Genomic DNA, 23,209 nt, shown 5'->3' with positions numbered 1-23,209 from the left:
CGTCGCGTGAGGGCAGATATAATTTTCTTGTATAAACTTCTTCATGGTCACATTCTATGCCCTCAGCTCCTAGCGCGTATCCTTTTGCGTGTACCGCGAAAGAGCATAAGGGAATTCAGACCATTCCAAGTTTCTGCGCTCCTGCACTCCCTCTCCCCTCTGGACAGAATGCAAAAGTTGTTTAATTCTCTTTGTCCTCACCTAGATATATTCGAAAATTCTCTCCCTTCCTTTATATTGGATGTCCGTGACGTTCCCCTTTGAGCACTCTTTTTCTCATACATAACTTCCCCTTTCATGCATTTTGTCTTTACTACACTTGTGCGTTTGCACCGGTATTATATTGTTTTTTCTCTCCTTAATTGTTCATCACGTGTACTTGTTTTCATTAATATTATTTCTTTAATACTGTATACTCACGCCTGATTGACTGTAACGCGTTCACTAATTACGTTTCTTATTGTGTATGATTGTATTTCTAGTTTGTATTTCAGAGGTTTCATATTCGTTCATATTAGTATTGGCTTTATTCTTGTTTGTATTTTGCTATATGCTGTACTTGGCTGTTATCTGTCGTTCATTCTCTTTGTTTATTGTTTCATTAGTTATTTATATGTCTGTTGCCTGTTCTAGCTGTTTTCATTTACCGCTGTTATCGCTGTTTTCTTGTTTTCGCTTTTTTGCTTCATGCTTGCTGTCACGCCTAGTTTATATGTCTTTCTATCGCCCTGACTGCTGCATTACCTCCCCTGAGTGTCTTCCTTTGTAGTGAAATAAATTTACATTTTGTGCGTGTGAATGGTGTACCAGCACCAAGACCTTTGGGTTGTTCCTGGGCACCGAAAAATAAAGATTGATTGATTGATTGATTATTATTATTATTATTATTATTATTATTATTATTATTATTATTATTATTATTATTATTATTATTATTATTATTATTATTATTATTATTATTATTATTATTATATTCCAGCCCTTGGTCTTCTATGCTTTCGAACACTGTTTGTAAAGACTGTAGTGGTACGACATTTGTGGGACAGCAATTTCAAAATACGTCATACAGCTACCCGAAGCCTGCGTAGTACCATTCGTTTCGAGGTGCCGCGCTCCTCAACAAGGTATGGGGAAGCCAGGCGCTGTATTTATGTTTCCCAAATCTTTAATGATTAGCTAGAGGAAGTGTTTTCCGCAACATCAAAAAAAGCGGTAAAAATCAGAGTTCAGTCTTTGTAACACGGTTCCTATATGTTTGAAAAATATTCATGTTCAGGCACGATGTGTTACATTACTGTTATCTTAACGTAGGTTCCTTGCTGTTTAGGTTCATTTCTTTTTTATGTTACTTTTCCTAAACTGTTACACCTTGGTCAGTATTCATTTCGTGTTATTATTGTGTTAATATGTTATGTTGATATTACGTTCATATTTTAGTTTTGTATTGCACGTCCGTCTGCCGAATTTGCCGGGCCAAGTCCCTGAAGCCACTAGAGGCTTTGACAGGCCCGTTTTATTGCTCTGTACATGTTATGTGCAATAAAAGATTTATTATTATTATTTTTTTGTCTTCCTTTGTGGTGAAATGAATTCACATTTTCGTGCGCCTGTTTGGTGTGCCAGCACCAAGACCTTTGGGTTTTTCCTGGGCACCGAGAAATAAAGATTGATTATTATTATTATTAGCCGTTAGCAGCCGTCAGATGTTGAAGGCTGGGGTTCCTCAAGGGCCCATTCTGTCACCTTTACTTTTCAATCTATTTATAAATGGCCTCGCGTCAGCAATAACAAATTCCCTAGTCTTTCAGCAAGCTGACGATACGGTTTTACTAACAAAGCACATTTCCTACAAAAATGCGATTTCATTGCTGCAAGAAAATATCTGTAATGCTTTGCACTCGTTTTCTTCGAATGACCTTTTGGGGAAAGGAAATGGCGCAGTATCTGTCTCACATATCGGCGGGCACCTGAACCGCGCCGTAAGGGAAGGGATAACAGAGGGAGTGAAAAAAGACAGGAAGGAAGAGGTGCCGTAGTGGAGGTCTCCGGAATAATTTCGACCACCTGGGGATCTTTAACGTGCACTGACATCGCACAGCACACGGGCGCCTTTGTGTGTTTCGCCTCCATCGGGTTTGGACCCGGGAACTCCAGATCAGTAGCCGAGCTCCCTAGCCGCCACTGAGCCACTGCGGCGTGTGAAGCGCAGAACGACTTTCAGCGGGTTGTCCAGGTAGCTATCAGTGAAGCGACGAGGGCACTGGCACGTTTCAGAGGGTGTAAGTGAACGACACGATGTTGTGCAGCAAACGGCGCTTAATGATAAACTGGGACGCGTGAAAAACCTTGCTACCAGGCGTGTATGATGGTATACAGTCGTGCCCAACGGCTTCAAACAAACCTGACGGCTACGCGAACGGCATTCTTTGTATCCGAAGTTCGTAGTAAATGGACTTCTCACACTGCTGCAAAAAATACTGTACCAGACACAGGTGGCGTTTACTTTTTTTAAAGGAAGTGAGCTTTGCGCGTCTATTTTTCCGAAGCAAACTCCTTCGCGGCGCTTTCCAAGCTCATAGCGCAATCATATTCCCACGCCGAGACCTTTGCTGCCAACTGTTTGTTTTAAGGACGCTATGCAGGGTGGTCGGGTTAGAGTTAGCACAAGTTTTAAAAATAGGATTTTTGAGTTAGAAGAGCACTTTTCGCGGCGTAGCAAGTTAAACGGTGTAGTACATCGGGGTACTGCTGAGACGTGCTAATAGCAGGCTGGCTAACTAATATTGAACAATGAGCTTTTTAGCTATTACTATTAGGCACCTTAATTAATAAGAGCCGTGTAGCTCACCGTACATATTATCCATATCAATCTTTAGAATTTCGAAATCACGGTAACCCTCAGCCCTGTGGAACAACAAATTGTGGCTCTTTCTACTAGCTACGTGCACTCGAGAGATTGCCTTCTTTGCAAGCTTGTCGAAAGCGCGTGTATTTTGGTGCGATGTAGCCGAAATTTGTTGGGCCACATTGCCGACGGTAACCACGTTTAAGAATTTCTATAAACTGACATGGATGTTACTTACGTTTGGCTACACACCTCTCAATAATTAAGAAGACTGACAGTAATAGCCAAAAAGATAATTATTCGCTATAAGTTAACCAGCCTGCCAGTTAGCACGTCTTAGCGGTATTCCGATGTACTACACCGCTGTCATTTCTATGCCGAAGAACGCGCTCTTCGAACTCAAAAATGTTATTTTTAAAAATTGTGCAAAATCTTAGGTGAAACGCCCCGTATAGCTATAGCTAATCACCGTTGAACAGCTCACCAGCATAGCAAGTGAAGTTATGAAGTACGTTCTTTATAGTTTCATAATGACACATTTAAACAAGCATAACCTTCTTAATCCCTGTCAGCGCGGTTTCTGTAGCGGTTTTTCTTGCGTAACACAGTTGTTTGAGTTCGTCCATGATATAGCTTAGGCAACTGACAAACAACTCATAATTTATTGTATATTTCGGGATTTTAGCAAGGCATTCGATACAGTTTCTCACGCTTTTATTGTTTCAAAACTGCGCAGCAATAACCTGGACGAAATAATCTTAAAATATAAAGGCGAATAATTGCTACTGCGAAGGCAGCACGTAGTTGTGAATAGTGTTTCTTCTAGGTACGTTCTACTAACTTCTGGGGTACCCCAAGGTTCAGTTTTGGGTCCGTCTTTGTGTTTATTATATATTAATGATATCACCTCTAGCATATGTTCATCATTTCTCATGTTTGCTCTGATGATTGTATTTTGTATAGAGTTATAAGAAATATCAATGACTTTGATGCCATACATAGTGACTTGGATAATACAGGATCATGGTGTACAAAGTGGAAAATGTCACTTAATGCAAAAAAGTCTTTACATGTCAGGTTTACTAGAAGAAAGAAATCATCAGTCACGTGAATACATCGTAAACACAGTCCCACTGACCAACGCATTGGAAATAAAATATTTAGTCATATTCACTAGCCAGGATTTGAGCTGGATTAGAAATTTTTGTCATGTTGTAATTAAAGCCGCATCCATTCTGGGATTTTTGCGTCGCAATTTAAGTCACCTGCCCGGTGATCTCAAGCAGCAGTTATATTTCACGCACGCCCGCTCAGTCCTAGAATATGGTTGAATATGCTGGAATCCTTACAATGCAAAGCATATAGACAAACTTGAGAAAATGCAAAATAAAGCAGTTCGATTCGTTACTGATAATTACGATAAAAAATTGAGCATGGCCAATATCAAACGTAACCTCCCATGAAGAGAATTGAAAGACCGCCGGAAAAATCTTCGCCTTAAACTATTCCATAGTATATATTACTCACACACAGGTGTAGACCGTGAAAAATACATGCAACCTCCTTCCTACGTGTCCGATGAAGGGACCACGAACAAAAGATCAAAGAGTATTCCTTTCACAGTAACCCATTTCGTTATTCCTTTTTTGTACGAACGGCCTGCAAACAGAACACACTGCCACCCGAAATTGTTGCTGTCAACAAGTGATATTTTTTTTCACGCTATGATTGTATTATAAGCTTTGCGAAACGTGATGCCTTTGTTTACGTGTATTGTTTTTAATTCTTCATCATGTTTTGCAACCCTCCTCCTGCAATGCTGCAAGGCGAAGGTGGTATCTAATAAACAAACGTTAACGGCAGTTGGCAGCAAGTCGGCCTTTTTAATCAGATTCCTAGCGGCCATAGAGGGCTCGTACTGTTACGTACGCTGGCTTCGTTGAAGCATTTCTTTGCGACATCAAAGTCCGCATTGCCGCAAATCAACATGCTTCTAATCACGTTCCTTCCCTATAATCATCTGTTGTTCGTGGGCCCGCGAAGCGAAGGAGGCAGCCCGTGCGCACAGAACGTATAATAGTAACATTGCCTGCGGTCTGCGTGTCGTCTGAACGCGGTAGCAGCGCAAAATGTGGGCAGCCGAAATGAGGCACTCTCAAGTCACTCCTGTTGGTTGACTCCCATTCGTGCGCAGTGGCTTCGCTGTCCGCCCTGGCCTTTTCTCGCCGCTTTGTTTTCAATTTGTACAGTCGGCACACAATGAGCAGCGACATTGAAGGCCACCGCCGTGCGCTTGGCCGGCGGTCACCTTCGGTTTCAATGCCGCCGTCATCATTTTCATTGCTTTTTTCGGGTCGCCATGTTCTTTCTGGAGCGCTGCCAAGGGGGCTGGAAGGCATCGTTTGGTCTTGGCGTTCTCTGCAAGCGCGAGTGTTTTGAATACAGGTGTGAATTCTCGGCGCGAAGTCCACTATAACAGAATTGTTTCGGTCGAAGTTGTTCGCTGCATGTTAGTTGCATTGCCTAAAACGTATTTTCACGGCAGAGCTGCCTTGTTCGTAATAACTGAGCGTTCGTTATTTCTGCGGCGATAAGTGGGGTCGATTGTATTAAACATCACAGTGTGACTGTGCGTATTTCAGTGTTTGAAGCGCATCTCCGCTCTCAGTGACGAGCCGGACCCAGTGTTTCGGAAACTTGGGCAGGCCTTGTTAATAGACAACACAAAAAACTGAAGCCTCATGCGGTTACTTCCAGCATTAACCCCAATTAGTCACGGCTGTCTTGAAACCGGCACAGGTTTACTTAACTCGATCTTCTGTGCAGAAGGTATTTGCGTTGTATGCACTCTCTCCGTTTATTTCATTTTGTATTGAAAAGCGGACGGATCATATGAACATCTGGTGGGCGGAGAGAAGGTCATCGCATGGAAGCACAAATGTATGGTGCCAATTTTAGCAGAAATGGGGCGCCACGAGAACAGCGGTCAAAAAGAAAAAAAAGAAGAAAGCGTGAAAACGAAGCATAAGAAACATGAGCAGCCGAGGAAACGCACTATTTTCGATTTGAAAAAGAGCCATGGGATAAATCTGGCGCTGAACTACCGCGATATAAGGGGGAAGCTGAGAAAAAAAATTCAAAAATACAGAAGGGGCCCAGGATCGGGCAGACGTATGAGCATCGATTGCTGCTCTGCACCTGAGCTTTTTGGCCGAGAGGAATTGGTCTAAGGAAAAAAGAAGCCGTTCGCCTCTAGAGACACGCACGGGAGGAAGCCAAGACCACCAACCGTACATATAGCCAGTCACGGTAATAGGGTGGGTTGGGGAAGTCATCTCGCTTTAGTGGGAAAGGAGGAAAGAGGGATGAGAGAGCAGAGTGAAATTAATGAGAGATGCAGGAAAAAGCAGCCCTTTTCACCAGCGTCTTCAATCACTGATGTAACAGGTGGCGTGCAGCGAACGTCGTGTTGAGCACAACGCAAAACAACGCCAGGAAAACGGCGCCAGCTGCTCTGTTGTTAGTCCCTTCCGGACCAAAAATCGGGAACTTGAGCGCATTTGGCGCGGGAAATAATGGCGAATAGAGTGTCTCACTGAGCTTCCGCAGCTATGGCCCGATACTGCAGTCCGAAGTTTGCTTCTGATACACAAACACCTTTGTAAGTGATATTCTTGTAAGGAAGACAGACACGAAATTTCGCTCGATTTTTCGCCGCTTCCTAATGATATGCACGGCGGCATCAAGGTATATCACCACGTGGTGTTCGCCCACGACCAACATAAAATTTATAATTGAAAATTTTCTCTCATGCTGTTCTCATTTCAGTTTAACCAGTCTGACGATGACTGTTACGTCTAAGTTCAGTACAGGCATGGAAAAACTGCGATGTAATCGCCACTTCTTCATTCCTTGTCATTTCGGATTATGAGAGAGGCTGGCTAAAAGGTTGACGTCAAATAAAATGAAGAATAAACGATTGTATCACACTTACTTTATTCCGCAAGTTACCTAGCATACTGAACTTTGACGTGATAGATATCCATCAGCTGTTTAGATCGACCAAAAACAGCATAACAGTAAAATTCCAAACAAATTCTTTACTAGTAGGAAGAAATTATCACGTGCCGATTCACGTATAATAATTTCACGCTTCTTTACGAAGAAGAATACAACCAAAAATTGGGTGTCTGTACAAATTTACAATTTTGAATCAAATTTTCTCTCTTTCACAGAGCATGAGCATGGCAGAATGCCACAAGTGCAGGAAAAGAAATGGAGGCTTAAGTTTATAGCTTAACGCTTCCCTCGTCTCAGAAAAGATCACACCTTTCTTTATTTATGTGTAACAGTCAAAAACAGTGCCTGGAGCTTTAATCTTTTTCGTACCCTGGGACACATGGCACGTGCCATACATGAACAAAGTGCTCACTGTTACTGCATCTAATAAATTCTCACGGCTGTATCTGCTCCTCTGTATCCTTTCTAGAGCGTGGGTTCGCATTTTTGTTTATTATTTGCTTATTAAACAAAGTGAAAAAAAATTATTTGTATAGGTTTGGCAACACCGACAGCAGCGCGTTTATTCTCATTAGAGTAGCAAGAACGCACTTAAAAATCGATGATGTGATTTGAGGAAGGGTAAAATTTCAGTGGCGAACTACAAGGACGATGACCAGATTTTTATGAACGGAAGTTTGTTCGCTCATGGTGAAATGATCGAGATCGGTGAATAGTTAACTCCAGTTATGATGGTAGCCCGACAGGCGCCCATCGATGACGGCATGCTGAATGTTGCGAACGACATACAGGATCATCATCAGCCCGACTACGCCCACTGCAGGGCAAATGCTTCTCCCGTCTCTTTCCAATTAACCTTGTCTTTTTCCAGCTTCGGCCACCGTATCCGAGCAAACTTCTTAATCTCATCTGATCACCCTATTTTCTGCTGTTCCCTGCTACGCTTGCCTTCTCTTGGAATTCACTCCGTCACCATTGAGAACCAGCGGTTGTCTTGACTTCGCATTACATGACCTGCCCAAGCCCATTTCTTCCTTTTGATTTCGACTAGGATGTTGTTAACCCGCGTTTGTTCCCTCACCCACTCTGCCCGCTTCCGGTCTCTCAACGTTGCACCTACAATTTTTATTTCCATAGCTCGCTGCGTTGTCCTCCATTTCAGCTGAATTCTTTTCGTTAGCCTTCATGTTTCTTGCCCATAGGTGAGTGCCGGTAAGATACAGCTGTTTTATATTTTTGTCTTGAGGGATATTGGTAAACTGTCATTCATGATGTGAGAGAACCTGCCATACGCACTCCCCCCCCCCCTCCTCCCATTATTTTTCTTTTAGTTATTTCCCACTCATGACCCGCATCAGCTGTCACTACCTACCCTAAGTAGACTTATTTCCTTCAGACTTCAGACTTTCCTTCAGTAGCGGAACCGGCGGGTTTCCATCTCTCAGCAGACTTTATTGGGACCATCCGCCCTCCTGGCCACGTTGTCGTCCTGTGCGATTCCCGGCCAGCCCTCCACCTCCTGCAAGCCCCACATCTCACAGACTTCGACCAGCGTCATTCGCGCCCAGCTTCACTCCCTGGAGGGCGCCAGCTACCACGTGTCTGTGCACTGGATGCCGAGCCATGCCGGCATCCAGGGCAACGGGGACGCCGACGCCGTTGCCAAGGCGGCCTCCGCCATCGGGTGGCCGGCGACCGCCAAAGTTTCCCCTCATTACTTTGCCTGTCCGCTACTGGAACAGGTGGTAAGGGCACTCTACACGACAGGCGCATCGCTGCGTACCGGCCCTTCGACCGGTTATCGGACAAGGTTCCCCTCCGGGAGCGATCCCTCCTGCTGCGACTCCACATCGGCTGCTCCTGGATGCCAACGCGGAAGTTCGTCGTCGGCCTGGCCCTCTACCCTGCCTGGCCATCGTGCGGCGATGCCGGCACTTTGGGACACTTGCTGTGTGCGTGCCCAACGTTTGACCTGCATCGCGTCGTCTCTTTGCAGGTGACCGGGCCTTTGGCTGCCAGCCGACACGGAGGACCAGCTGCTGTTTCTGGCACGAAACCGCCTCTCCACCCACCGTGCCCTGCTGGCCTACCTGGAGGAGACCGGCCTGGACGCCCTCCTTTAGGCTTGCGGCCCCCTTACCTGGACCACGACTGCAGCACCAGCTGACTGCATCAACCCCTCGCCAAAGTTCGCTTCGCGACAGCTCTTTGTTTTGACTGAACGGCTGAGTAGTGCACCCGCTGATTACTTCGTGATCGGAGAGACCACTGAAATGCAGTACATCAGAATAAACGTCTGGGTTTTTTGTAGGACGAGATGAAGTATGCTTGCCAATTGTGGTGGAGCGCCGCGTAGTATTTGTGATAAGTTGGGCAAGAGAAAAATCTACGCAGGAATGAAAAAAGGCGTGAGCTTCCTTATCACTGGAGTTAACACAAAGAGTAGGCCAATTGATGTCGGGAAAATTAGTTACAAAATCTGAGGCAAATTTTGATACAAAAACGCACATACAAGTCACTCAGTATTCCATCAGATTTTTCAAAAAATTCTTCAGTCATATCTGGCGGCCGGTGGATAGCCCCAATAAATGTAGTAGTAATTGCAAGTTTACAAACATCAAACTCTTTCAAGAACAGTCGCAACACAAATCTTAAAAGCAGATATTTGTTTCTAGCAATACGAATGCCACCGCTCACACCTGCCGTCACTCGGAAGTGGCCTCAGTACCGTGATTTGTTTCCTCGGCCAGGGTGTCCGATATGTAAATACGAGGACATAAAAGCCGAAATTCATCACTTACTGTGGGACCGCCCAGCTCTCAAGCCTACAAGAATCCAGCACCTGAAGATAGCGTGTCTTTCACCAAGCAACCCTGCTTCATGCATCTCCTGGACGCAGGGACCGTACCATCGTTCTCTACTGGACTTCATCAAATCAGCTAGCCTTTTTCCAATCATTTAATCACAACTACATCTTTCATCACACGTTCACCCATCATTGATGCCCTGGGGCAATAAATCTCGCTTAAAAAAAAGAATGCCGCCACCTTCCCCATTTTTTCTACATCAAAGAAAACAAGAAAATTCAGATTCACTGAAAAGATTGCTATCATCCCCAATAGAATCTAGCCAAGTTTCAATTAATACTAAGTACACGCAGAATCGACACGTGAATAAAGGGCGACAAGTTTTGAGCTAACACTTCGGATGTTTGTGAAGAAGAAATGACCAATGTCTGAACAATGATGCACAGTCGGTGAAGAACATGAAGTCACTGAAAAAGATAAGTTATCTGAAAGAACCGGTCCATCTGTGGCAGAATAAAGAGCTGGTACAGCACGGCTGCCCGCTACATCCCACACATAAATCATGTCGTTCATATGAAGTTTGTCTAAAGTCCGGCGAAAGCGTTCACCTTCTTTTTTAACCGATTTGGTGAACAGCAGGGGCTGGCGGCGTTTTTCGTGAACACTAAGCGAATATTGACGTCCAAGAAAAACATTAGTGTTCTTTAGCTTTAGGTGTTTCCATAACACGGCTTCCACTTCTTTATATTTGAAGAATTTGGCTATAATAGGCCGATTATTCTCAGCAGAAAACGGCCTAAGTAGTGTGCCCTAGAAATTGAAGTCGCAGTGAACCCAAGCTGATCATGGCAGAAGCCGTGCGCAAGTCGATCGGAACTTTTTCGGCTTTCTGATGAGTCGGTATCGTTTATTCCATAAAATAGAACTTTAGGCCTTCGCGACCGGTTTTCTAGGCCGTTATTTTATTAACCACGCTAGAGGTTTCATTTTCAAGATTAACGGAGGCGTTAAACGAAGAAGCCGATTCAAATTTAGTTTCTAGTTCTCCAACGCGTTTCATGATATTGTAAACTCTGTTTTCAGCTATGCGTGAATATTTAGAAATTTCTTTACTGATTCGATAAGGCTTGCGTTGCTGGGTTGAAGACGCTTCCCGGCTTCGGCAACATTATTTAATTTTTCTTCTTGAGCCTTGGTCATGGGTCCTGGTACTGGTTCAAATTCCCCACTGAGTAGCAACAAACTCAAAACATAAACAAGAGCAGCGCAAATACACTTGAATGAATTAGGTCGCCACGACACCGTCAGAAGGCAAACATCATTGCTGCGGTAAGAGCGAGTTTGAAAAAAAATTGCTGGTGGTGTAGCTCTGCTTGACCCTGGTCGAAAGCGAAAAGCTGCATCTCCCTGGCTACGTTTGAGGTCGAGGGACTGGCGGGACCCATAGATAGCCAATCTGACAAACACACAGTAATAGGGATTTTTTATTTGTTATACATTTTGCTTTCTTCGAAACGACATTAAAGGCGCTCACACACTACAATACATATTTAATATAGCTTCGGTGATATTTACGACTGTATTATTGCTCGTTGTATGCCAAGATATGGTACCAAATCCGGTTCCAAGTGACGCGCAAACCCTGAAGATAATTTCAGAAAGCCAAATTGAAGGTGGTGGCAGTGATATTTTATTAAAAGAATAGTAAAAAAGAAGGAAAAGATTGTTGCTAGCCCCGGCATTTACCACCGATACTGAAGCACCTGAGCTGGGGCAGCGGAAATAAAGGATAGCAGGCAGAATGGAGAAATGAAATGAAAGAGGTGAGGGGACAGGAAGAGAGGATAGGGGGAGAAGTAATATGTACAAACTATTTACACAATAAGAAATGTGTCCAGGTTGTGCGCGTGATTAGTTCATTTTAGAGGAATTAAAACACACGCGCACAGAACTGTGTTGGCTACAACTGGAGTGGGCCGTCCAATTATTAATTGTTCAAGGTAGAACTCGCGGAGCGTTCGGTCACTGCGTGTAACTACCTGACGGAGAACAGACGGGACGTCAAGCCCGTGTTTTCGAGGAATGCACAGAGGCTCACGAGTGCGCGCACTGCCCTGCGGCCACAATAGCGTCTTGATGGAGTCCGGTCGTATGTCCTGCACCCTATAGGCCGCAAGCATATCGCGACGAGCATCGGCGAACGCGGCACAGTGAAGGAGCAGGTGTTCTAGTGTTTCCACTGCACCGCATCCGTCACACACATCACTCGACGCGATTCTGTGACGCATCCGTCGTTCCCCGAGCCACACGCAGCCAATGCGCGCACGGAGGATCATTACACGTTGTGACCGTGTAAGTGCGCGACAGCCGGTGATACTGTCGATGCGCTCACCTCCTGCGATGCGTGGGTCGGGGTGCTCCTTTCGGAGATAGTCGTGGATGGCCGCACGCACGTCCTCCAGCGCAAGGGGCAGATCGCTGGCAGGTAGTTGGTGTGCATCGGTCGAGAGGTCGTCAGCTTCTTCGTTGCCGGCGATGCCGCATTGACCTGGCAGTCACTGTGCACGCACGGCACATCCTCTCTGCGCGAGGCGCTCGGTGCACGAGCGAATTTCCCGCACTAGTGGGGTACAGCGGCCGTTAGATTGCAGGCGGCTGAGGGTGGCGCGGGAGTCGCACAGCAGATCACTCCTGGGCGGCGAAGGGCCGAGGGTGAGCAGCAGGTCAAGCCCGAGCCGGATCCCCATCAACTCCGCCGTGGTGGAAGAGCCCAGGAGGGTTGCGTGTTGCTGGCTGTGCAGTCGCAATGCGGGGATGGTAGCCGCCGCTGCAAGGGAGCAGCTGTCGCGGGCCACTGAGCCGCCGGTGTACACGAGGAGATGGTCCTGGAGCTCCTCGTGTATGACGGCTCTGGCCAGTTGCTGCACAGCACAGAGGGGTGTGCTCCGCTTTCCCGCAATGCCGACGATCTCTCGCTGTACCTCCGAGGCAGCAGGCCAGGGCGCGCAGGAGCCGTAGGGGGGTGGGCCTTGTGTCAATTGCTCATACTCGAGCAGCACCGCGCCCATTTGTGAGCGCGGGTGCGAGCGCGTACGCTGCAGCAGCGAGCCACCGTCCAGTGCGCGGTGAAGCCGGTTGATGTGATTCAGTGCCCTACGCGCTGCTTGGAGCTCAAGTGGCCACGTTCCTGCCTCGGCCAACGTTGCGGCGCATTGCGAGTTTTTGGGCAGGCCTAGGCACACGCGAAGGGACTTGCGGTGCTGGAGCTCGAGTTTCTTCCAGCACGGCTTGCGCACAGTGACGAGCGGAAGCGCATAGAGCACTGTCCCCAAAGCCCCAGATTAATAATAATAATAATTGGTTTTAGGGGAAAGGAAATGGCGCAGTATCTGTCTCATATATCGTTGGACACCTGAACCGCGCCGTAAGGGAAGGGATAAAGGAGGGAGTGAAAGAAGGAAGGAAGAAAGAGGTGCCGTAGTGGAGGGCTCCGGAATAATTTTGACCACCTGGGGATTTTTAACTTGCACTGACATCGCACAGCACACGGACGCCTTAGCGTTTTCCCTCCATAAAAACGCAGCCGCCGCTGTCGGGTTCCCCAGATTGAAGAAATTGTTCTTCTGGTGAAAGGAAATGACGCAATGCGAGACAGGCGTCATTTCCTTTCCTTAAAACCAACTTTCATTTTCCTTCGCTTACGACGCGGTTCGCGTGTGCGCCGATATAAGTGAGACATGTGTCATTTCCTTTCTTTAGAACCAACTTTATTTCACTTTCGTTTTCTTACGGCGCGATTCGGGTGTCCACCGAGATATGTGAGACAGGCATTTCCTTGTTTGACCTCCAGCTATATTCAAGGTGAAACTTGCGGCCACGGTGACTTCTAGCTATATTCAAGGCGAAACATGCGGCCCCGTTGACGGCTCGAAAAGCTGGAGTAGTGAAACTTTTCGCTTCAATAACTAACCTGTAGAAATACAGTTGATGAGCTCCGAACCATTGTGACAGCGTCGTGGCCCGGAGCTTTGTCCAAATGCACGCGCTCTTTGAAGAAGCGGAGTAGATAGCGCCACCGTGTGTTTCCCGACGAGCATTGTGAAGTTCTTTAGAATTGTCAGCAGGTGAAGAAGTAGACTCGTGGCAGGTTGGTTCAGTTTCAGTTTCCAAGCAAGGCACTGTTGGTCGGCCCGTGTATCAGCAAGCTGCTCCGCAGGTGGCGACAGCAGATGCACCGGCAGAAATGCAGTTTATGAGCGCACTTGGAACGACAACACGTGAGAGTCGGTAGGGAAGGTGCCCTTTCTTTTTCCTCTACATCGCAGTGAACAGAAGGGTTTTCATGTTAATCTGGGTACCCGCCCATGCGGGCAACTCAGGGTTGGTGGTGGTGGAAACATTTATTGCCAAATACCGAGGGGGGCAAACCCCCTAGCATGGCACGAGGCAACCCTTAGGGGGCTGCCCTTACAGGGCAAAGGACAGCCCTTGGAGGGCTATCCGCTTCAGGGCGTCGGTAATTATCCGGCGCTGGTCAGCAGCAGCGGAGCTGGCCAGGAGTCTCCCAGTATCACTCCGCCCTGGTGGGGGATGGAGGGTGTGGGAAGGCAGGGCATGTGAGGAGGAAATGAAGGAAGTCTCCCGGTTTCCCGCAGAGCTTACAAGAAGAAAGGCATTGATCGGGGTAGCGGGCATGAAGAAGAATAGGGTAGGGAGCAGTTCGGGTCTTGAGTCGGCGCCAGTGGGAGGCGTGGGGTAAGCTTAGGGAGGGAGCCGGCGGTGCGTAAACGCGCCGGGTATCTCGGTAGTAGGCAAGAATATCTGAACGTATACAGACGCTCTCGGGATGGCGGAGGAGGTCGAACTCCGGCCCGGAAAGTGAGACCTCGGGCGAGGGAGTGGACTTCCTCGTTACCCGGGTGGCCTGCGTGTACGGGGGTCCAGATAAGGGTTACGGGGCGGGTGGGGTGCTAGAAGCGTAGAAGCCGATCCGCGGTACGGGATATCAGGCCTTTGGCGAAATTGGATAGGGCGGATTTTGAGTCGGAGATAATTTTGGTTTCAAAGGTGGAGGCAAGAGCGAGTGCAATAGCCGCTTCCTCTGCAATTTCCGATGAGTCTGTGGTGACGCATCCTGATGCGATTAGTCGGGCCTGATATTTAGCGACGGCGAGAACCATGCGGGAGCCCGACGAGTACGCTGCCGCGTCCACGTAGGCTACCTCGGAACTGTTGCCGTAGAGCTTGTGCGGGGCTTTGGCGCGGGCTGTCCTGCGTTCTCCGTCGTGCTCGGGGTGCACGTTCTTAGGGATTGGAAGGATGATGAGATGGGAGCGTAGGTCTGGAGGTAGGGGAACCCCCTCGGTAGGATGGGTGATCGGGGTGATGCCTAGCTGACAGAGTATAGTGCGGACTGCCGCGGTACTCGACAAGCGAGTCAGCTGTGCTGTTAGGGTGGCTTCTGCCAGCTCCTCAAACGTGTTGTGGGTACCGAGGTTGAGCAGCCGGGTAGTAGAGGTGCTGGGGGGTAGGCGGAGGGCAACCTTCGTGCAGCTCCTGAGGAGCGCGTTGATGCGGTCCCGGTCCTTCTGCTTTAGGGGGGAGGGGGGGGGGGGGGAGGGGAATGAGCTTATGATGAGTTCCTGCACACTTTAAAGCCATTATACAAAGCAAGTTTCCCTATGAAAACTGCGAAGCGGAATCGGCTCTTTCGCAAGCCTTGGCTGACCCCCAAACTTAATATGAAGGTACGCTTCAAAAATAGGCTCTATCATAAGTTTATTAAAACACGAGAAGCCAATGACTTCAATACATTTAAGACATACCGAAACCGCCTTAACAAAGAACTCAAAAAGGCTAGAAATGAATATTATGCTACTGAATTTGCTTCAACTAATGGCCGCTCAGATCTCATGTGGAAAAAGATGAATAATTTATTAGCGCGGAACATTAGTCATAATGCCATTTCTTCAATTAAAATAAATGATATTGAAATTTCTGGCCAGGATTTTGCAGACGCATTAAATAAATACTTTGTTAGTGTCTCTAGCGCTGTTCTTGTTGAAAACGACCTAAGGGATGTTAATAGAGTTCCAAATTCTATATTTCTTAAACCGGTTGATGAAGCTGAAGTATTCACAATATTTCATGCGATAAACTGCTCTACGGCTTGTGATGTCAACGGGATGCAAATGAAGCCGATCCGGTTCATTTTTGACCTTATTTTGCCTTGTGCTACGCATATTATGAATGCATGTATTTCAAATGCTGTCTTTCCTAGTGGAATGCAGTGTGCACGTGTTTCTGTCCTCTACAAAAAAGGTGATAGAAACGAAGTGAACAACTACAGGCCAATATCAATACTTCCTATATTTTGTAAATTACTTGAAAAAATTATCTATCAGCAATTTATTTCTTTTGAGTCTGATAACCATATATTTACGAGCTCTCAATATGGTTTTAGAAAATACTTATCCACAGAATCTGCTTTAATAGACCAGAAAGAACACATTTTGAAGGAGCTTGAACAAAACAGAATAGTAATTGGAATCTTTATTGATTTCACGAAAGTTTTTGATCTTATTAATCACAATTTGCTACTCCGTAAGTTAGAAATATGCGGCTTTCGCGGGCACGCAGTCTCACTAATAAAATCGTATTTAGAATTTCGCAAACAGGCAGTTACATTACATGTTTTCACATCTGAAATGCAGCCCGTCTGCTCTGGCGCTCCCCAAGGCAGTATACTTGGTCCTTTTTTTTTTAATACCTACCTTAATGACATTGTTTGTGCTGTACCGCTCGTAAAATTTGTTATTTATGCGGATCACACGAGTGTATTGATATCTGGGGACAACATGGATGAGTTGGTAGATGGAGAAAACCGCGCGTTAGAGCAACTAGATCAATGGGCCCTGAGAAACGCGTTAAAAATTAATACCTCAAAGACGAAAGTTGTAATCCTCCGCTCTAAAACAAACTAGTCCATTTGAGCAAAACTATATCTTTAAGGTCCTGTCCTTTAGAAGTAGTAGCAACGTTCAAAACATTACGTGTTATATTTAATGAAAGCATGTCTTGGGACGCCCACATATTACATATAACCACAAAATTATCTCAAATTCTTGGTCTTGTCTACCGTAATCGTCACGTACTCCCAAAACCTGCGATGCTCTTAATTTATCACTCCCTTTTTAATTCTCGCCTTAATTGTTGTGGCTTGGTCTGGGGTGCTACAACTCAGAAAAACCTGCAAAAGATTCACGTAATACAAAAAAGTTTTCTGCGCCTTCTTGAAAACGTACCGCGGTCTTATAACACCGCTGAACTTTTCCCAAAGCATAAAATAATTCCTATACCAAACATGTTTCCTTATCGTCTGGGTCGAGCTTTCAAACAAGAATTATCTAATCACACACGCTTCCTTCAAACGCTAGCAGAATTAGACAATCATACTCCGACGTATGAAACAAGAAGCAGGAATCAATGGAAAATAAAAACGTATCGAACTAACTACGGTCTACATACGCTACAAAATAGGCTGCCGCGAATACTGAACCAACTTTTAGAACGGAACATAAATTTGCAGGATATATCACACAAACGTTTAACGGAACTATTCCTTTCTCACATATAATTTTTCTTGCTTTTTTTCACGTCTTTTTTTCTTCTTCTCGGACACATATTTTGTGATTGTGCTATTGGTTATTGCATGTTTACTCACCTCCCTGTAATATGAAAAAGTGTCCATGTGTGGCTGTGCTAATGTTTTGTTGGTGTTTTTTTTTAATTTCTTGTGATCGTGTAGTTTTTTCACCTTGAAGTGCTTTTTCGGGATTGCTTGTGTTGCCCTGATTTCGGCCTTCATTGCTGCTGCCAGAATGTAGGGGGTCCAGGGCTCTGTCAAGCTGTCAATGGGCAGCTTTTACTCCGGGCTCCCTGTCATCCTGTACCGCATGATGGTCGAATAAATATATTATTAAGTACGCCATGCAGTTCGTGATGTAGGCTTGGGTGAGGCGGAGAGTGTTCCGCTCTCGCAGACCCGCGCGTCGGTTCGCCACGCGCCGAACGAGACGGGTGGCTTGCTGGGCTTGGGTCTGGAGAGTTTGGATGGCGTTGCCATGCGCGCCGTGGGAGTGAAGGACGAGGCCCAGGATGCGAATCTTGGAGACCAGGGGAATGGGGTGGTTTCCTGGAGTGAGTGAGATGGGAGGTTTGGCGGGGTTGTGCGGTCTGGAGTGGTTGAAGAAGAGTTTTTATTTAGAAAGGGAGCGGGCTAGGCCGCCTGCGCGAGCGTATGAGTAGATGATGTTGAGGGCCGACCGTAGGTTGTGTTCCATGTCGGCATCACCGCCTCGATTAGCACAGACAGTGATGTCGTCAGCATAGAGGCTGAAATGTATGTCGGGTATTTGGGCGAGTTGGTGGGGGAGTTGGAGAAGGGCTATATTAAAGAGGATAGGAGACAGTACAGCACCCTGAGGGGTTCCCAGTGCTCCCAGTGAGACACCGGATAGACGGTGGTCGCCCATGGTGAGTGGGGCTGCTCGTTCGGAGAGGAAATCGCGGACGTAATTGTACATCCGCGGGCCTACACCTAGGGCGTGGAGGCCCTCTAGGATGGCTGCGTGGGTAACGTTATCGAAAGCCGAGGATAGCCTTGGTGTCACCCGCGGGGGAGACAAGGATGTGGTGCTTGAGCTGTAGAAAGACGTCCTGAGTGGACAAGCCCGGGCGGAAACCAAACATGCTCGAAGGCATACGGTTGTTGTTCTCCAAATACCGGCTAAGCCGGGTCTGGAGAACGCGCTCCATGAGCTTGCCCACACACGACGTAAGAGAGATGGGACGGAGGTTAGCGGGGAGAAGTGGTTTGCCGGATTTGGGAATAAAGACTAGTTTGGCGTCTTTCCACTGAGGTGGGAGGGCGCCGCGCAGCCAGCACTCAGGGTTGTGCTGGATCGTCAGGTCATAGCCGGACAGAGCGGCCTCCCACTGCTGCTCCATGCATGTAGTGTATCTGTAGGCTGTCTGGGTTTTCTACCCACGTGACGTATGCTGTGGGTCTCTCGTCGCAGAACGGCCATGCGTCTGTGTAGTGTTCACGAAATATCATGGTGTATTTGTGTAAATTTGCAAAGATGTTGCTCTGAAGTTGCCTCTAGTCCCTAGCCTTCTGTGCTCTCAGCCACTTGTGCGGGGGAGGGGGGGGGGGGCGTTGACGTATGGACCGAGAGTACTGTAATCTGGTGTTGTAGGCCGTAGGTATTGGTAAGTAGGCAGGAGGCGTTGAAATCGCAGCGAAATGAAGGGAAGCCTTTCTTTTAAAAACGCGTAACTAAAATTTCGACGTCGTCTTGATGTTGTTTGCGTCAAGAACTCTCCTAGCTCATTTTTCACAGGCAAGTTGAGGCAGATAGGCCGTCGTATACTTTCTGCAAAAGCACGGTTGAGCATTTTTTTTTCTTGCACAGGGGTAAAGAGCACTTCCAGCATTTAGCCAAGGCCGAACAGGCTTCATACACGGAAATAATTCTGCTACACTAAACGTGTTCGCACTATAAATCGATAGCCTTTGGTGGATCTAAAAAAGAGGCTTCGAGCGTTATGGCCACCGCTTTTTGTTCTTATTGTATTTATCATTTTTCTCGTCTCATTTTAGGAATAAATAAATAATCTGGTGTAGACAACTGCAAAAATGCATGAATACACTACGGAGAAAACTCTGTACTCATGGACCAGGCTGACAACCAATATAATAGATCTAATTCGAAAGACATCAAAGGCAACGAGCCCCCGAGTTTCCCCAGTTCTAGACACCAATGCCGGCCCCATGGTATCCTCATGCATGAATGGCATCCACACGGTCCATTTAACAAAACACGTTGCGCGGCTAGTTCATTCACCAGAATTGGAATCAAATAAATCCGGCGCTATTTTTTGAAGCACGGATACAAAATGGACATGACTGGACGAGCGCCGACTTACCAGAGCCAGAGTCAGCACGCGCTCCAGCATATATGTTCTGTTCTCCGTCTTTCGCAAAATAGCTCTCAACTTCCTTTCAGTGGATTCATCAAAAGGCCAGATGTAAAATGCATTAATATTTCTTGCTTTTTTACGTTGCGGTACAAAAGAGGAGGAAGAAATACTAAAGGGCGCTGTAAGCTGAGGCGTGTGCCATACATCAACCGAAACATGGCCGCACGTTGTTTGGCACGGCATTGCAGCCGGGTGTTTTCTGTCGTGCACAGCACGAACTTAGAAGTGCGCCTACGGAATGTATCAGCTCTTTCCCTCGATGCGGCATAACGGTCCCATCGGAAGGTGCCGCCGAGGCGCCCACTTCTTTCCACCCTGCCTTCGATTGCAGAGCGGACCGAGCAGCAGCTGAAGTGCACCCGGCGGAAGCGACATCTTCGCCGCCGAAGAAAAGGCAGGCACGTCCCGCCAGAATAGCGAGAATCAGGCGTCATTCTTGTTTCTAGTTTCCGCTGTTGGTCCCCCGCTCTTCTTCGAAAATCACTGGCTACGCACTTTTTTCGATTCGTGCACCTTGTCTTTTGCACACACTTCCACGCGGCGCTGTGTAGCTCAATCCCGTCCGATGACACATGTCCGGCGACCGTAAGCCGCGATCACTGGGGAGGGGATGGTACAAGATGTTTCTTTTGAGGCGGACCGGTCAAAAATAGGCGACATTGTCATCGATCCACGGACCGTCCTCCGTGCCAGTTCACCTAGCTTGCTGTCTCTCGGCGTCATACGCCTCAGCGACGATGTTCAGGGAGACAAAAAAAAATTAAAATAACTAATCTTGACGAGTTCTTCGATTCACCGGCGGGACTTCGACGGCATCGAATGTGCATCCACATTTCACGTAGTGCGAAGGAAAGGAAAAGAAAAACACTTTGATTTTCTTTGCTCCGATTTTTTTTCTTCATTTTATAATTTTGTAAGGATGCATAATGTTAATGCCTATAAGAGCTGCTTTTCACTTTGCCTTCTAAAGTGTCTCTTGACTGCTTCATCTCTTTCACGCTGCCGTTCCGGCACTGAATGTGCGGTTCATTTGATGTACGTTTTGTTAATTAGAAAAGTATGAAGCCTGCTGCGACATTCTTCTCCATTTCGAATATGCTCCGAACAAGCAGCTGCAATATAACTGTTCTCATTGGGATCATACAACGTGACTTGTATTTAGGCAACAAAGGATCAGATAATGAGCGCAAGTTATGTTTGTTCCGTCGACAATATCTGCAGGACAATATCCACATTATTCAGTGTGGATGTATAATTTACCTGCCTTCAAAGGATCAGGGGGATGCACGCATGCAAATCTAATGGCAAGACTTGAACGTGTCTGGCACCCCATAAACAAAAGGCACATTAGAAAAAAAAGGGCAGGAGCCACAAAGGCCACGTTATCATGCACACGAGCAATCACGCAGGCAGGGCGAAGCAGAAAAACTTGTTAGAAAAATCTAATAAAGCATCTATCAATACAAGTGCTTCATCGTAATAGTAACTATTAAAAACGATAAAATTAGCAACGAAAAAGGCCTACTCCAACTCAGTTGACAAAATAAGTAGTTTAAATATTTAATGTATCGACCACAACTATAAGGTTATTTATTTATTTATTGGAATATAGCTGTAATCTTTTTTTGAATTTCAAGCAACTTTGTTGCGCGCAAAGCCCATGTCTTGAACCATTGCGTTAATCTGCTTCCCCGCTTCGATGTTGATGTGGAAATGTAACTAAAATCTTCAGGCAAAGAAAACAAAAGAATGCAGCTATCCGCCAGTAATCACAGAGGCCATCAACACGAATGATTTGGTTTTGCTGATTCACATGAATAACCCTTGCGTGTGGTCACTCACGGACGCGGACATAATCTCGTTGCGTTCATGATGCGTTCCTACTGTAGCACTTTTGCGTAGTCGTATAGTCGGCGCCAAAAAGAAGGCTGATTACTTTATTCTGAATAAAGAATTATTCGGCAAGCTTATTCTAGATGCTGTGTTGCGCATTTTAATATACCGCAGATATAGCGGTGTATTAAATATGAGTGATCGATTGCAGCCTAAAGTAGCATCCTTTGACGAGAGAAAATTTCACATCGTCAGCTTGAAATAAAACCGCTTGACATTGATAGTTTTCTGAAGGTAAGGTGTATGTGATCTTTCCATCTCATGCACACGTCGAAGTGACGTTGAGGGACTTAAAGTTCGCTAATAATGCCTACGTGATGCGGGTCACATTTTGTGTGATGCTGCAGCAATTTGATCACATGACCGGCCGCCATCTTGAAATCTCGCAAGGGTGGTCAAACGGGCTAGTTGGTAGCTCATATTTGGAAAAAAACAGCGCACCTTTAGACACGGACAGAGGCAGATATAACGACACAGCGCTGACTTCAACTAGTTCTTTATTGCAGAGTGACACAATATATATACGAAAAGTGGGCGGGAATACATGGGAAGTAGCTGCTATGTTTGCACGCGACAGAAAGATAACTGAGGTGAAAAGACACGAGGGGATAAAGTGCAACTGGGAGTGTAAAAAGGTAAGGGCTGGCAGAGGATGGCACCGAAAGGCAGTAACAGAATGACAAATGACAATGCGATAACATCATGAAAAAATAACAAAAATATAGTAAAAGCCAAGAGGGCATTACAAGCAGAATGAAGATAAAATGCATTAAAAGGTCCAAACCGGACGGACAAGAAACGTTGGAATGCGAGTAGTAAGAGCTAACGCTCTCAAAACTATTACCTTCCCCCATTGCGGCCCGAAACCATGGATGACATCCGCATGTCATATGTGCAGTCAATGCCAACCTAGCTACGTGAGCGTCTGTCCGGTCTTCTACATTCGAGAGTATTTATGTTGCACGTAACCTAATCTAGATCTAGAGTGTTCTCTAGCAAGTCCATTTCAGGTAAAACATGATTACACGATTAACTTCCGATTGATCACCAAAAGAAATAAAAAATAGAAGCTTTCCCTTATGCTCTCCTCGGTTTCAGTTAACGTTGGCTTTCTTCACAAATAACGGTGTTGCCCGCCAGGTCCTGCTTTCGCTCATTCAGTGCGGGAATAAAGCGCTGAACTGCCTCGAAGGCAAAACAAGCGTTCCAGGGGAGAAGGAGAGCACGCAAGACACACGCATTTTTAACAATTCAGAAGTGGCAGTTGCTTTACTGAGAAGATTACATTTAGAGCAGCAAAAAAAAAATGCACATTGCCAGTGTGCGCTGGTGGCCGCCTGGAGCGCGATAGCGGGGGCCACCCGACCATTAGTCTACGAGGCTCGCCACGCGCATAGAAGCGGAAACACCCAAAACGCAAGATGATTCCAGAAGTAGTCAACATGGCTGCGGATGTAATGGCAAAATCGATGCCGCTAACCGTTAAATCGTTGGCGATCATCCTCCCGCGCGAACGTCGCCTTAGGTCCCGCGCTCTAGCGGCCCAGAAAACTGGCACGTGAAATGCTCGTTTGTTCTCCCGGCTTGCGTTTCGTGATTT

This window comes from Amblyomma americanum, chromosome 7, assembly GCF_052857255.1.
Source record: "Amblyomma americanum isolate KBUSLIRL-KWMA chromosome 7, ASM5285725v1, whole genome shotgun sequence".
NCBI classification, from domain to species: Eukaryota; Metazoa; Arthropoda; class Arachnida; order Ixodida; family Ixodidae; genus Amblyomma; species Amblyomma americanum.
The sequence above is the reverse complement of the archived record's forward strand: the minus strand, read 5'-3'. Positions refer to the sequence as shown.